Source organism: Balaenoptera borealis (genome assembly GCF_965194805.1).
Source record: "Balaenoptera borealis genome assembly, chromosome: 16".
Classification (NCBI taxonomy): domain Eukaryota; kingdom Metazoa; phylum Chordata; class Mammalia; order Artiodactyla; family Balaenopteridae; genus Balaenoptera; species Balaenoptera borealis.
In genome coordinates, this window is record NC_138872.1 from 19,667,618 (window position 1) to 19,683,907 (window position 16,290).

The 16,290-nt window shown below is 38.8% G+C and overlaps 1 protein-coding gene across 1 annotated transcript in view; it reads left to right on the top strand.

Moving 5' to 3' along the window:
- The window catches only part of MAFB (MAF bZIP transcription factor B), an 87,117-nt gene extending 71,823 nt beyond the window's left edge, over positions 1-15,294 (top strand). The window contains exon 3 of the transcript XR_014235971.1: positions 14,167-15,294. The gene's annotated coding sequence lies outside the window, so the exon portion shown is untranslated. The remainder of the gene's footprint in view (positions 1-14,166) is intronic.
- Positions 15,295-16,290: the final 996 nt, after the last annotated feature.

The following is a 16,290-nucleotide window of genomic DNA, read 5'->3' on the forward strand; positions in this document are numbered from 1 at the left end:
TTCACTCCCACCCCTCTGACCTCTGGGGAGGGGAGAGGAGCTGGAGATTGAATTATTTGCCAATGACCAATGATTTAATCAGTCATGCCTATGTAATAAAGCCTCCATAAAACCCCAAAAGAAGGGGGGTTCAGAGAGCTTCCTGCTTGGTTAACATGTCAAAGTGCTGGGAAAATGGCTTGCTGGGAAGAGGGCATGGAAGCTCTGTGCCCCTTTCCCCATTCCTTGCGTTATGCATCTCTTTTATCTGGCCATTCCTGAGTTACAGCCTTTTATAATAAACCAGTAATCTAGTAAGTGAAATGTTCCTCTGAGTTCTGTGAGCTGCTTTAGCAAATTAATGGAACACAAGGAGGGGGGCATGGAAACCTCTGATCTGTAGTTGGTTGGTCAGAAGCACAGGTGACAACCGGAACTTGGAATTGACATCTGAAGTGTGTGTGTGTGTGTGTGTGTGTGTGTGTGTGTTGGGGGGCAGTCTTGTAAGACAGAGCCTTTAACCTGTGGGATCTGACACTATCTCCAGGCAAAGAGTGTCAGAATTGAGTTGAATTATAGGACACCCAGCTGGTGTTGGAGAATTTCTTGGTAGTGTGGAAAAACACACACACCGGAGGGAGTCAACAGTATTTGAATACCTATCTTTGCTGGGTCTAATTAATTCAATCTGGATTCTGGGGCCAAGAATGGACTAAATCAAGTAGTCTCTCCTCTTAAGGAATTCCATTTGTCATAGCTAAACATTCCAATAGCAGACAGAATTCTTAAGGTTTTCGATAGCTATGACTGAAAAAGGTCCTTTGGGCAAGTTGGTGTTTACTTTCTTTGAACAGTGTATCTGCACCATCAGAGCAGATGTGACTCCAATAAGTGGCTGCAGATGACCTCTGTTTTGGGAGCTCAATTGAACCAGTCAATTCATTCATTCAAAGAACCCAATCCATATTAATTGAGCATCTTCTAAGTATAAGGCTTTGTTCTGTATGCTGAGGATACCATGGTGATCAAGGCAGGCAAAGCCCTGTCCTCATGGAGCTTACATTCTAGATGAGGAGCTCACATTTTTGTGGATTTGATACATAACTAGAAACTTGGAACAAAACCTGGGACATAGAAGTCATTAATTCAATGGATATGTGCTTAATTCATTGAATGAATGAATGAATGGACTTATTGACTGAATGGGAATTCTGAAACATTGTTAACTATCAAGGATCCTCAAGATTGGGCCTTCTTAGGGTACAGTCCTTTTTGATTTTTGAAATCACCCTTGTTAAACCACTGTGTCAGTAGGTAAGTACACAGATACGTGCATATTATTTGTAGCGGTTATGGGAAAATGCTTCTCCTCATAGACACCTCATACCCAAGTTTTAATTTGATGATAGTTGGGGCACATGAATGAGAGAAAATTGAGTGAGTTCAGATGGCCTGGTGTTTCCAGATATCATAAGAACTTTGGAGTAACCGAGAGTGCAGCTGAGTTAAGGACCACTTTGGAGGCATGAGGCCATAGTTGTCCACACTTTCTGATTCTTGAAGGGAAGCCCTCATTTCTGATGTGGTTGAGGGGCATGCTCATCTGGTTTCCATTTGAATTGTGGACACGTTGACCATTTTCTCCCAAAGAACAATCAAGGCAGGTGGATATGCTTAGGCAATTACTGGGGTAGAATGTCAGCAGAAAGAAGGGAAAAATAAACTATGCCAGTCACTTCCTCAGCACCAGCAGCACTGTGTCTGTAGAGCAAAGCGTTGCAGGATCTCAAAGAAATCAGCTGGATAACTTCCAGCTCAGAATGGTACCTGGCTAGCTATAGCTGCCCCTGGCCCGGCCTCTCTTGCTTTCCAATTAACCTCTCTAAGGAAGACATAGAAACAGCACAGCCCCACCATCATAAAAGTGGAGACACTCTTTCCCTATCCCCCTCTTTGCACTGGTTCAGAGACACAACATCTGTAGCAATTAAAACATTGCACGAATACCTCTCAAGTCTGTGAGTATTGCTTAGGGAAGCCAAGTCTTGCCACCCTCCCTAAATTTTTTGGAGATTGTGTTTTTTATGAAATGATAGGTTAAAAGTTGGGGCTATAGTGCACTGATACTAGCAGGAATAGACACTATAGGCAAAGTTATGTAGATGAGGATAGAAACAAAGAAAGACTGAGTAACAGAGCCTGTGGGAGACTATAGATTTTCATGCGTTCTGTATTCTGCCGGTTTTGAATGTCAGAGAATAAGGCAGAGGAAGTTGGAGAAGATTCCACCTCAGTAGAGCAGAGTTCTATTAGATAAAAGACTGAAAAAAAAATGAATAACAGATTTTAAAATAAATCCCTTCCCCAAACACACAAATAAACAAATACCAAATTCTCTGTAATGTAGGGCTAAAGAAGTTAAAAAAAACTTCCCTCAGAGAAAATTCCAGGCTTACATATTTTCGCTGGTGAATTATTTCAGTATTTAAGGATGGAATAAAACTAATCTGACATTACCTCTTTTAGAAAATAGAGGAGGAAATGCTTCCAAATTCCTTTTGTGATAGTCATTTATGAAATCATCATACGAAAATCTGACAGACATTCTAAAAAGAGAAAGAGAGAGAAAAATAGAATTATTGACTAAAATCCACATAACATAGGTCCAAAAATCCTTAACAAAATATTAGCAAATCAAATCTAGCAATGTATAAAAAGGATAACACATCAGGACCAAGTAGGGTTTATTCCAGAAATGCAAAGTTGGTTTAACATTTGAAATTCCAACAGTGTAATCCACCACACTTACAGAATTAAGAAGAAAAATACACCAAGGAGAAAAGGCATGTGACAAAGATGAAATATATCCATGATAAAAATTGAGCAATCTAGGAATAAAAGGTAAATTTCTCAATCTGATAAAGGCTATTTATTAAAAAACTGTAGCAAAAATCATACTTACAGGTGAAATATTGAACACTTTCTCACTAAGATTGGCAATAAGGCAAAGATGTCCTGTCTTGCCATTCCTAAATTGCAGGCAGATATGAAAAGAAGATAAAATTATGTCTACTTTCAGGTGTCATGACTATGTGGAGAATCCTAGGAAATTTACCAAACAACTACTAGAACTAATAAGCAAGTTTAACAAACTCACAGAATTCAAGGTTAATATACAAAAATCAATTTTATTATTGATATATCAACAACAAATATTTGGTGAAATTTAAAAATCTCTTTTTAGAGCATCAAAAACAAACAAAAAATTACCGAGGATTAAATCGAACAGAACATGTGCAAGACTTTTACCTACACTGAAAGCTCTAAAACATTGCTGAGAGTAATTAAAAAAGAACAAAATTAGAGGGAATTTATGGATAGGAAGGGTCGATGTTGTTAAGATTTTAATTCTTCCCAAATTGACCAACAGATTCAACACAATCACAGTAGAAATTCCAGAAAGTCTTTTGCAGAAATTAATATTTATATAGAAATGCAAAACACCAAGAATATAAAAAGCTACCTTGATAAAGAAGAGCAAAATTGGAAGATTTAGATTATCTGACTTCAAGACTCATTTTTAAACTATGGTAATCAAGAGTGTGGTATTGGCATAAAGATGGACAAATTGATCAGTGGAATAGAACACAGAGCTTAGAAGCAGACTCAACTGGTCAACTAATTTTCACAGAGGCACCAAGGCAATTCAGTGCAGAAAAGAAAGTCTTCCAACTAATGATGCTGGAATAGCTGGTTATTCATATGGAAAGGAAAAGGACTAAATTTCGACTTCATATAATATACAAAACCAGAAAGCTTTCAGTAGAAAACATAGAAGAGTATCTTCATGACTTAGAGATAGGCAAAGTTTCTTAAGACTCATAAAAGGAAAACTGATAAGTTAGATTTTATCAAAGTTTGAATATTTCTGCTTATAAACAGACACTGTTAAAAAAACAAGTAGGCAGTCTGCAAGCTGAGGGAAAATATTAGGAAAACAGATAAAAAGAAAAGAAAAAGAACTGGTATCCAAGATTTCAAAGAACTCCTACAATTCAATAATAAAAGAATAAAACCCAATAAAATGGACAAAACAATTGGGTAGGCATTTCTCAAAAGAAGATACACACATGGCGATGAATATAGGCAAGGTGCTGAATATCATTAGTCATCAGGGAAATTCAAATGAAAACCACAGTATGATACCCCTATACAACCTTTAGAAGGTCTAAATTAAAAAGACCAACAATCTTAAATATCGTCAGGAATGTGGAACAACTGGAATTCTCATACACTGTTGGTGGGAGTTTGGGAAAACCTGACAGTTTTTCATAAATCTAAACACATATATACCCTGTGACCCAGCAAGTATACTCCCAGGTAATTATCCAAGGAAATGGAGAATATGTGTCCATGAAAATTTGTACAAGAATGTCCCTAACAGCATCATTAAAAATAGTCAAAAATTGGAAACAGCCAAGGTTCCATCAGTAGGAGAATGGATAAACAAATTATGGTATATTCAGTTAATGGAATACTACTCAGCAATAAAGAGGGACAAATGTGGATGTATCTCAAAATATTTTGTCCTGTGAAAGAAGCCATACACACAAGTAAATACTGTATGATTTCATTTGTATGTAATTCTAAAGAAAACTAAGCTAATTTATGGTGGAAAAAAATCATAACGGTGATTGACTCTGCAGGGAGATGGGCATTGACAGGGAAGGGCACGAGGGAATTTTCTGGGATGATGTAATGTTAATATCTTGATAGATGTTTGAGTACATAGATGTATGTGTTTGTCAAAACTCAGCAAATGTATGGTTAAGATTTGTGCCTTTCATTATATGTAAATTTTACTCCATGAAAAAGCCCTGTAAACAAATATTGAACTCTAGTTTATGATATACATTCTGAAACGCTTAGGGGGATAGGTACTGATGTATGCAATTTAATTTGAAGTGCATCAAAACAATCAAAATGGATTGATGGATGGATAGATGGACAGGGATGTGATAAGGCAAGAAAAGTGTTAATGGTAGAGACTATACAAGTGCTCACTATAAGGTTCTTTCAAGTTTTTTGTGTACTTGAAATGTTTTATAAAATGTTGGAAAAAATTAAAATCCAAATCTGCAAACTTTAACTGAGGAATATGAAATAAAAGAATACATGGAAGTCAATCATCTACCTAGTTGGAAAGATTATTTTGCAAAGATATTAGTCTTCCCGTTAATTCATACATTTAACATCATTTGGAATTTTGATTTTCAAAGTGATTCTGAATTACATCAGGCAAAACAAACACCCTCTCCCCTGGCAAGAAAACAGAAGTAATAATATCATTAATTATTAACGTATTTTATATGTATAGTAGTTGAAACAATATGGCATTATGCAACAACTAAAATACAATTCCATGAAATAGAAGGAATAGTATTGAATTACATAATAGGATACCGACGAGCTTAACAGAAGATAAAAGAAATGTTGTTAATTATTTGGAGAGGGATGAATTTTTCAATAAATGTTGTAATGAAATCAAGTTAGAACTTTAGCTCACATCATCTCTCAAATTAAATTGTAGGTGGATTAAAGAGTTAATTTTTTTTTAACACAGGCAATTCTTGCTTTGGATGGTTATAAAATATGCAAATTTTACTTAACACAGCTTTGTGAAAAGTTAGGATTGCCTGTATTAAAACTAGAATAATGTTTTTAGATGGTGATTTTCAGATGGCAAAAGACATTCTTAGCCCAAGAGCAATGAGGAAATCCAAAGGATAAGAAAACTGTATTTGGCCATTTAAAAAAGAGAATTTCTATGTCTTCAAAAATATTATAAGCAACAGAAAAAGAAAAATGTCAAAATTGGAAAAACACTTGCAATAAATATACGAGAAAGTGTTACTATCCATAATAGATACAAAAGTCTTTCAAATCAATATGGGAAAACAAGGAAAAACCTAAAGAAAAATGATCACAAGATTTGCACAAATAACTTGCTAAAGTGGTTGAAGGTGCTGAATATCATTAGGTGCTGAATATCAAGGTGCTGAATATCATTAGTCATCAGGGAAATTCGAATGAAAACCACAATATGATACCCCTATACATCCTTCAGAAGGTCTAAATTAAAAAGACCGACAATCTTAAATGTCGTCAGGATAGTAAAGACAGTATTCTGCTCAATTTTGCTGTGATCTAAAACTGCTCTAAAAATAGTCTGTTATAAATAAATATTCTCTAAAAAAGACAATATAGTTGCAAAAATATCATTATTACTGAAAAATTTACATAAAAAATGAAAGATACAATTTTTTTTTTTACATTCACAAACATAGAAAAGGCTTTTTGAGATAGTTTTGTTAAATTTGCGTTTTCCTTGTTTTGCTCTTAAGGGTGATTCTGTGGTGAGCATGCATGTTGTCGGTGTTTCATCAATAGCATTTATTCCTTAAGTTGGTTGGTAAGCACGTTAGAGTCTGTTATGTAAATATCTCTAAGATGGTTGAAATGGTACTTAATACATTAAAATATTTCTGCACGTAAAAGAGAGTAAATGTATGAACATATAAATATTAGCTGTCACTAGATGGTATGATTATGGATGATTTCTGGGGTTTTTTCCTATGTTTTTTTCTTAGTTTTCTAAAAATTGAAGAATAATAAACAAAAGAGACACTCAGGTCACAGATTTGAACTAGCTTTTATTTTGGCACTTGGTATAGCCTGGCACATAGTAGGTATTCAATATACTTTAAAAAAGCACTTTATGAGGTATAATTCACATACCATGCAATTTAAAAAATATTGATATATTCACAGATATGTGCATCCACCATCACAGTCAATTTTAGAATATTTTTATCACCTTAAAAAGGAACCCTGCACCCTTTAACTGTCACTTACTTATCCCCCACCTCCCCCAACCCTGAACAACCACTAATCTACTTTCTGTCTCTATAGATTTGCCTATTCTGGCTATTATCTATAAACGGACTGATATAATATGTGGTCTTTTGTGACTGGCTTCTTTCACTTAACCATAATGTTTTCGAAGCACCTTCATGTTGTAGCATATATCAGTATTTCATTCTTTATTATTGCTGAATAATATTCCATTGTATGGATATACTACATTTTGTTTATCCATCACTCATTGATGGATATTTGGGTTGTTGCCAACTTTTGATTATTATGAATAATTCTGCTATAAATATTTGTGTAAAGTTTTTTTGTTTTTGCATGGGAATATGTATTCAGTTCTCTTGATTTATATACCTAGGTGTTGAGTTGCTGGGTCATATGGTAACTGTCTAAGTTTTTGCGGAAATTTTAAGTTGTTTTCCAAAGTGATTGCACCATTTTACATTCCCACCAGCAGTGTATGAAAGTCCCAATTTAAATCCCAGTTTCTCCACAGCTTTAACACTGATGGTTTATTTTCTGACTTTTGTTGATATCTAGGTTATTCTAGCAGGCGTGAAGTGATACCTCATTGTGGTTTTTATTTGCATTTCCCTGATGATTAATGATGTTGAACATATTTTCATATGCTTACTGGCCATATTTATGTATCTTTTTTTGGAGAAAGGCCTATACAGATAATTTTGCTCATTTTTTAGTTGTGTTATTTGTATTTTTTTATTGGGTTGCAAGGGTTCTTTAATGTTCTAGTACTAGTCCCTTATCAGATAATATGATTTGGAAATATTTGCTCCCATTCTGTGGGTTGTCTTTCCACTTACTTTTTTTTTTTTAAATAAATTTATTTATTTAGTCTTGGCTGCATTGGATCTTTGTTGCAGTGCATGGGCTTCTCATTGTGGTGGCTTCTCTTGTTGACGGAGCATGGGCTCTAGGCACGTGGGCTTCAGTAGTTGTGGTACATGGGCTTAGGGCTTAGTTGCTCCGTGGCATGTGGGATCTTCCTGGACCAGGGCTCGAACCCGTGTCCCCTGCATTGGCAGGCGGATTCTAAACAACTGTGCCACCAGGGAAGCCCCTTCTTTCCACTTTCTTGACAGTGTCTTTTGAAGCACAAAATTTTCTAATTTCCATGAAGTCCAATTTATGTATTTTTTTCTTTTGTTGCTTGTGCTTCTGGTGTCATTTCTAAGATTCCATTGCCAAGTCCAAGGTAATGAATATAGAGCACTATATTTTCTCCTGGTTTTTATCAGTTTGTGTACTTATATTTAAGCCTTTGATTTATTTTGAGTTAATTTTTGTATGCATTATGAGGTAAGGGTCCAACTTCATTCTTTTGCTTGTAACTATGCAGTTCTCTCAGTATTCCTTGTTGAAAAGACTATTTTTCCTCATTGAATGGTCTTGGTACCCTTGTCAGAAATCAGTTGACCATAGACACATGGATCTGTTTTTGGATTCTCAGTAAAATTAGAATTCTATTTCATTGGTTTATATGTCTATCCTATGCTAGTACTACACTGCCTTGATTATTGTTGCTTTGTAGTAAGTTTTGAAATTGGGAAATGTGAGTCCACCAATATTTTCTTTAAAATTTTTTTTGGCTATTCTGAGCACGTTGCAATTACATATGGACTTTAGAATCAGTTTGTCAGTTTCTAAAGAAGCCAACTGGAATTCTATAGGAATTGCTTTGAATTTGTGGATCAAATTGGGGAGTATTGCCATCTTAACAATATTAAGTCTTTTAATCCATGAACATGGGCTGTTTTTCCAATTTCATAGGTCTTCTTTTATTTTTTTCAACAGTGTTTTATAGTTTTCAGAGTATAAGTTTGTATGTCTTTTGTTAAATTTATTCTTAAGTGTTTTAGTCTTTTTGATGTTATTGTGAATTGAATATTCTTAATTTTATTTTTGGGTTGTTCATTGTAAGTGTATAGAAATACAGTTGATTTTTGTATATTGATCTTGTGTTCTGCAACCTTGCTGAATTAATTTATTAATTCTAATAATTTTTTAAGTGGATTCCTTAGGATCATGTCACCAAAGAAGAGAGTTGTTTTACTTTTTCCTTTCTAATCTCGATGTTTTTATTTCTTTTTCTTTCCTAATTGCTCTGGGTGGAACTTCCAGTACAATGTTGAATAGAAGTGGTGAGAGTGGACATCCTTGTTTTGTTCCTGAACTTAGCGGGGAAGCATCCAGGTTTTCATCACTAAGTATGATGTTAGCTGTGGGTTTTTCATAGATGCCCCTTATCAGGTTGAGGAAGTTCCCTTCTATTCCTAGTTTGCTGAGTGTTTTTATCAGGAAACCATGCTGAATTTTGTCAAATGTTTTTTCTGCATCTATTCAGATGATCGTGTGGGTTTTTTTTTTATTCTATTGATACAGTGTACTCCATTAATTGATTTTCAGGTGTAATCAATACACTTTTGTTGAATGTGTCCTGTGCTAATAGGTCTCTTTAGAAATGAAATGAAATTGAGCCCACTATGTGGTCTAGCGTGTACAGGCCACCATGTGGCTGTTTTTGGAGGAGAACTGCTCTATCCTAGTCTCTGCCAGCTCTTCCCTTGTTCTCTTTTCAGAATCAATGCAAAGCCTTGTACCATTCAAGTCCAAACTTACATCTCCATCCAGGTAGACATGTTTCAGGTTAATTACGGGCCTCAGTCAATTTAGTGCACAGGCTGTAATTACAAGCACTTAAGACCTGCAATTACTCTTTTAATTAAAATAAACAATGTGGAGGAGCTGACATCACACCAAGGCAACTGGTGTGCAGGGCATAGGTAATTACACCAAAGCTGAGGCTCCTGCTGTGAAGAAGTCTGTTGGGATCCATGGTGAAGCCCTGGGCATGGCCATCCTGGTGAATGGTAATTACTTGCTGCCAACCACAGCTGAAACCAGACAGGTAGTTGGTTGTAGTGATGACATTAGAACATCCTTCTTTCAAGTTGGAACTGAGCTGTGACTTTTGGACCATGTGTGTGTGTGTACGTGTGTCTATTTACATATGTGATGTCCCTCTAAATATATTTACCTATAATATGCTTTCATGCATATAAGCAGTGGGATGAAAAATTCTTATTTTAACTGCAGGTTTTAGAGATCTTTTTGCAGGTGGAGTTACCCTTGCATAGAAAAATAATACTTCACCTGGATATGTGGATAAGACATATCTTAACTGCTCAGCCTTAGATGTTACAGAAATTTGGAGATGGGGTATAGCAGGGAAAAGAGAAGTGGTAAAAAAAAAAAAAAGAGTGGAGAGATACAGGACCGGGCAAGTGGCAGGAAGTTAAAGAGAAGGTCTGAGAAAAAGGTGGCCAATAAGAGACCTGGTGGCCAGAGTGGCTCAAGGACATATAAGAACAAGGTACTGGGTTGGCCAAAAGGTTCGTTCGGGTTTTTGGGTAACATCTTATGGAAAAACCCGAATGAACTTTTTGGCCAGCCCAATATTTAACACTTAATTTAAAATTGTTTGCGTTGTATGTTATAAACTCCCTCTGACACTGAAAATCTTCAGTAAAGTCATTAGCACACACTACTGTTTTGTATCAGTGAGTGTTTCTGTGTGTGTGTGAAGATCAGGAAGAAAGATTTAACTCCACATTTGAGGAGTGTAGGGGATCATACAACTGAGAAAGTGAATCCAGGGGACTAGGGAGCCAGAAGTGACCAAAGATTGTAAGTCTCTGGGACTTTTCAGAAATCTTGTGCATGGAGTTGGACTTCCCACAGGATATAGGAGAGAAATCCACATTTATGTTTGCAAAGAAATCTCATCATGGCACTCTGCCCCCTGAAAGCTTCCAATTTCCCCTATTGCCACCATGATAAAATATAAACTTATTTAAATGTTTCCCAAAGATATCGAGTCCTAGTCCCTGAAATCTGTAAATGTCACCTCCCCACCAACTTTTGTTTTCAAAAGAGTCTTTGTAGATGTGATTAAGTTAAGGATCTTGAGATGGAGAGGTTATCCTGGATTATCCTAATGGGCTCTATATACCATCATATATGTTCTTTTTTTTTTTTTAATTACTTATCTCCATGATATCATTGTATTTATTTATTTATTTTTTATTTGTTTATTTATTTATTTATTTATTTTTTGGCTGTGTTGGGTCTACGTTTCTGTGCGAGGGCTTTCTCCAGTTGCGGCAAGCGGAAGCCACTCTTCATCGCGGTGCGCGGGCCTCTTACTGTCGCGGCCTCTCCGTTGCGGAGCACAGGCTCCAGACGCGTAGGCTCAGTAATTGTGGCTCACGGGCCTAGTTGCTCCGTGGCATGTGGGATCTTCCCAGACCAGGGCTCGAACCCGTGTCCCCTGCATTGGCAGGCAGATTCTTAACCACTGTGCCACCAGGGAAGCCCGTATTAATTTATTTTTTAAACATCTTTCTTATAAGAGGGAGATTTTAGACACCAACAGAAGAAAAGGACACAGATGAAAGGGGAGAAGCAATGTGACCATAGAGGCAGACATTGGAGTGATGCGGCTGAAATCAAGGAATGCCAGTAGCCACGAGAAGCTGGAAGAGGCAAGGAGCAGATTCTCCTCTGGAGCCCCTGCAGGAAGGGCAGCCCTGCTGACACCTTGGTATTAGCCCAGTGAAACTGATTTTGGATTTCTGGCCTCTAGAACCGGGAGAGAATAAGTTTCTGTTGTTTTAAGCCACCTAGTTTGGGAACCTGAACAGAAGGCTTCCCCAGACCCTCAGGATCTGGTCCTACCTTCCTATCCAGCTTTGCCACCTGCTGTTCGACAGACTTTCATCTCCAACCTTGTCACACACCCCCACCCCCTAACACACACCCCATACTCTGGCCATATCTTGTAGTGTTCCACCTGGAACACTCCTCCCGTCTCTGCCAGCTGTGAGAGATGTGGTGTGCTAGACCAGTTTACAGATGAGAAAACTGAGGATGCAGGCAGGACTGTGCCCCTCAGAGTATTGCTAAGCTCGTCTCTGAGTAGTTACCTTTCCTGGCCATGGTCTCATACCCTCTTGCCCCGTCTCCCTGGCTAAGGCTCCTTGTCAGGGTGGGTTGGGAAACTCCAGCTGTCTCTCCTTTGACTTGACCTGGTGCCTTAAGATTGATACCTTTTTGGACACAGTGGAACAAGCACAGGCTTTGGTGTTGGATAGACTGAGTCAGAATGTTGTCTTGGCTCCTTCCATGTTGTGTGACCTTGTGTAAGTTACTTAACTTTTTCAGTTCTCTTATCCGTAAAATGTGGCTTACAAAAGTGACCCTTTTTTAAAAAAATTTTTGCTGATCACTGGACTTTATTAAAATGGAATCACTGATGATTACGTAGAAGCTGCTACTTGCCTAAGCCAAAATTCTTGAGGTTCACATAAACTTAGTTGAGGTCTTTAACATATATTTATGGAACATCGACTCTGTGTGGACAAGCCCAGGTCCCCAACTTCGCGGAGGGTGCATTTACTTAGGATACTGAGAGAGTAAGAGCAGGTATTGAGACCTGGAGCAGGTCCCCTCTTCCTCCAACCCCTCCACATTGTCTGAGGTTCCCTTTTCTTCAGGGGGTCAGAACTGGCCCACTTACCCTGGTCAAGGGAGATCTCCCAGGGAATAACTTTGGCCTAAAAGGAGGCAAGTGGGCAGGGCATAGGGCTGAGCACACATGCAGGTGGTGGCTTTGGTTTGGAAGCAGCCTTTAGCTCCCACTCATGTCATAGCCCAGACTTCAGCAGCTGGGAGGCAGCTGCCATCTTCTAGGAAAGAAAGGTTTATAAGGGTGGCAGGCAGACAGGTATGATGAGTGAGCTCTGGATACCTTTCCTGTACCCCTAATGTATAACCAGGGCCAGAGAGGAAGCACACATGAGTTCTGACTCATGTGCACACACATTCACTACCCTGCCTAGGAAACTGCCACATTCACAGATATACACACACATACGTGTCTGTACATACACTCACACATGTTGTATTTTTATTGCATTCATATCTGTTATTTCAGAGTCACTTTTTGTCTTCCTCTTCCCATAACTGGATATTTGGAAAAAATGATGAGAAAATTGAGGCTCAGAGACGTGAAGTTTCTTCACCAAGGTCACACAGCCTTCATACAGCAAAATTAAGCTGAAAGCCCAAGATTCTCAAATGTCTCCACTAAATTAGGTCGCCTTTACACACACGCACACACACACACACACACGAATACACATACATGTATTCACTCATTTGTCCAACAAGGCATTGTAGTGGGAAAGTTATGAGCATGAACTCCAGTCAAATCCTAGTTCTGCCACATTTTAATTATGTGACCTTGAGTAAGTCACTTCACCTGTTGGAGCCTCGGTTTCCTCATCTGTAAAATGGAGATAATAACAGAGCTGGTTTCATAGGGTTGTAGTGAACATTAAAGGACATAATGAAGTCAGGTTCATGGCACCTTGCTTATCACATAGCAAGCGATCAATCAATATTTATCTTTACTATGTAGCTGGCACCTTACTAGGCACTGAGGATCCTCACCAAGTCAGGTACCTTTGCTAGGAATACTGATATATTGTTTCAGATATAATAAACTGCCCAGGTGGTCCTAGTTCTGGAAGAAAGACTAAGGAAAGCCTAAGGGCAGAACCCCCATGGTGGTGTTGAAATCCCCTCCAGGGTCTGCCATTTGGGGATCCTTTTCTGCCCACCGCCCCAACCTGGAGACTCACGGCCGGCTCATTTCAAGGTCTTGGGTCTGGGCATACCTGGAGGAATGAGTCCCATGGCACACAGGACAGTGTCCCCACCAGCACTCGGGGCAGGGGGGCTCAGCCTTGCTCATCTCATCCCCGAGGTCTGCACAAGCTGCTACAAGCTCACAGAGGGCAGGAGACAGCAGTGACCCAGACGCCTCTGCGGTTTGTCTGGGCAGAATGTCTCCCTTACTGGGGCTGGGCTGTCTGTTCCCTGAGGCTCCTTCTGGGTCTGAGGAACCAGCATCCTCTGTGCTGGGAAGCCTGTCCCTCTGTCCCATCCTGCATGTTCACTTCCAGCCCCAAGCCCTAGTCGAACGATTATCACTGCTTATGGTGGCACTTTGAGCCCCTTTACACCCACAGTCAAAGGGGGTTCATGATAACCCCTACCTCATCGGGTTGTCATGAAGATGAAGTGAGATAAAGCATGAAACACTGGTTTGGGGACATAACAGGTGCCTTGTAAATGTAGCAGCAATTATTGTTATTATTATTATTAATACAGTCATCATCACCATCATCATCGTCATCATCATTATCACCATTGGCTTCTGAAAGCAGCTACCCAGAGATTAGAGCCAGTCACGAGTCGTGTGACCTCAGGCAAGTAACAGCTCTGGGCCTCGGTTTCTTATAAAGCAAACTGACTGCTCTTTTTGATGCTTCCTTTCTCCACCCTTGTTCAGAGTCTCAGAATCTCTTGCTGAACAAATTCTCATAACCAGCCCCGTGGGAAGTTGGGCACATGACCTTACTTCTTTGAATCTCAGTTTCTTCATCAGATGAATGGGGTAAATATAACAATCCACTCACAGTGTAACTGAGAGGATTAAACAGACAACAAATGTAAATGGCCTCGCACATGGTTTAGCCCATGCCAGAAGTGAGTGGGTCCATAGGTCAATTGTCTATGACTGTTGACAGCAAGGAGGTTGGGAAGGTGTTTTGGCACAAACACTGTGGAAGCAGAAGCAGAAAGATTTCTTGTTTTTGCCTGGGTTTTTCCACAGCTGGCTGGTCTTTGATTGCATCTTGGTCCACAAGGCTCAGCTCTAAAGAACAGGTTCTGGTTTTCTTTGAACTTCTGGCGGTTTTTCTCAGTCTCTTTTGTGAGCAACTCTTCCTCAAGTCATCTATAGACGTTGGTACCCTTCAGGATTCCATCTTTTGCTCTTTCCTCTTTTCAGTAGGTTGTTTCTTCCACTTGCAATACTCGTCACTGTGTCCTGATCATCCCCAAATCATCATCTGCTGCCCTGAGCTTCTTCTTGAACTCTGGATCTAAATATCCGACTAGCTGCTGAAAATCTGTAGTTGGATTGTACCAGGGGAAACTCAACCCAACGCTCCCAAACTTGACTCACCGTCTTCTCCTTAAACCCCTACCATCTTCTCTCTCCCATGTCTCAATGATGGCACTGCCATCCACAAAGCTGTCTGAGTCAGAAATCTGTGGATCCTAACACCATACATAAAAATAAACTCAAAATGGATTAAAGACCTAAATGTAAGGCCAGACACTATAAAACTCTTAGAGGAAAACATAGGCAGAACACTCTATGACATAAATCCCAGCAAGATCCTTTTTGACCCACCTCCTAGAGAAATGGAAATAAAAACAAAAATAAACAAATGGGACCTAATGAAACTTAAAAGCTTTTGCATAACAAAGGAAAACATAAACAAGATGAAAAGACAACCCTCAGAATGGGAGAAAATGTTTGCAAATGAAGCAACTGACAGAGGATTAATCTCCAAAATTTACAAGCAGCTCATGCAGCTCAATATCAGAGAAACAAACAACCCAATCCAAGAATGGGCAGAAGACCTAAATAGACATTTCTCCAAAGAAGACATACAGGTGGCCAAGGAGCACATGAAAAGCTGCGCAACATCACTAATTATTAGAGAAATGCAAATCAAAACTACAATGAGGTATCATCTCACACCAGTCAGAATGGCCATCATCAAAAAATCTACAAACAATAAATGCTGGAGAGGGTGTGGAGAAAAGGGAACCCTCTTGCACTGTTGGCGGGAATGTAAATTGATACAGCCACTATGGAGAACAGTATGGAGGTTCCTTAAAAAACTAAAAATAGAACTACCATATGACCCAGCAATCCCACTACTGGGCATATACCCTGAGAAAATCATAATTCAAAAAGAGTCATGTACCACAGTGTTCATTGCAGCTCTATTTACAATAGCCAGGACATGGAAGCAACCTAAGTGTCCATCGACAGATGAATGGATAGAGAAGATGTGGCACATATATACAATGGAATATTACTCAGCCATAAAAAGAAACGAAATTGAGTTATTTGTAGTGAGGTGGATTGACCTAGAGACTGTCATATAGAGTGAAGTAAGTCAGAAAGAGAAAAACAAATACTATATGCTAACACATATATATGGAATCTAAAAAAAAAAAAAAAAAAGGTTCTGAAGAACCTAGGGGCAGGACAGGAATAAAGACGCAGACATAGAGAATGGACTTGAGGACACGGGGAGGAGGAAGGGTAAGCTGGGATGAAGTGAGAGAGTGGCATGGACATATATAAACTACCAAATGTAAAATAGCTAGCTAGTGGGAAGCAGCCGCATAGCACAGGGAGATCAGCTCGGT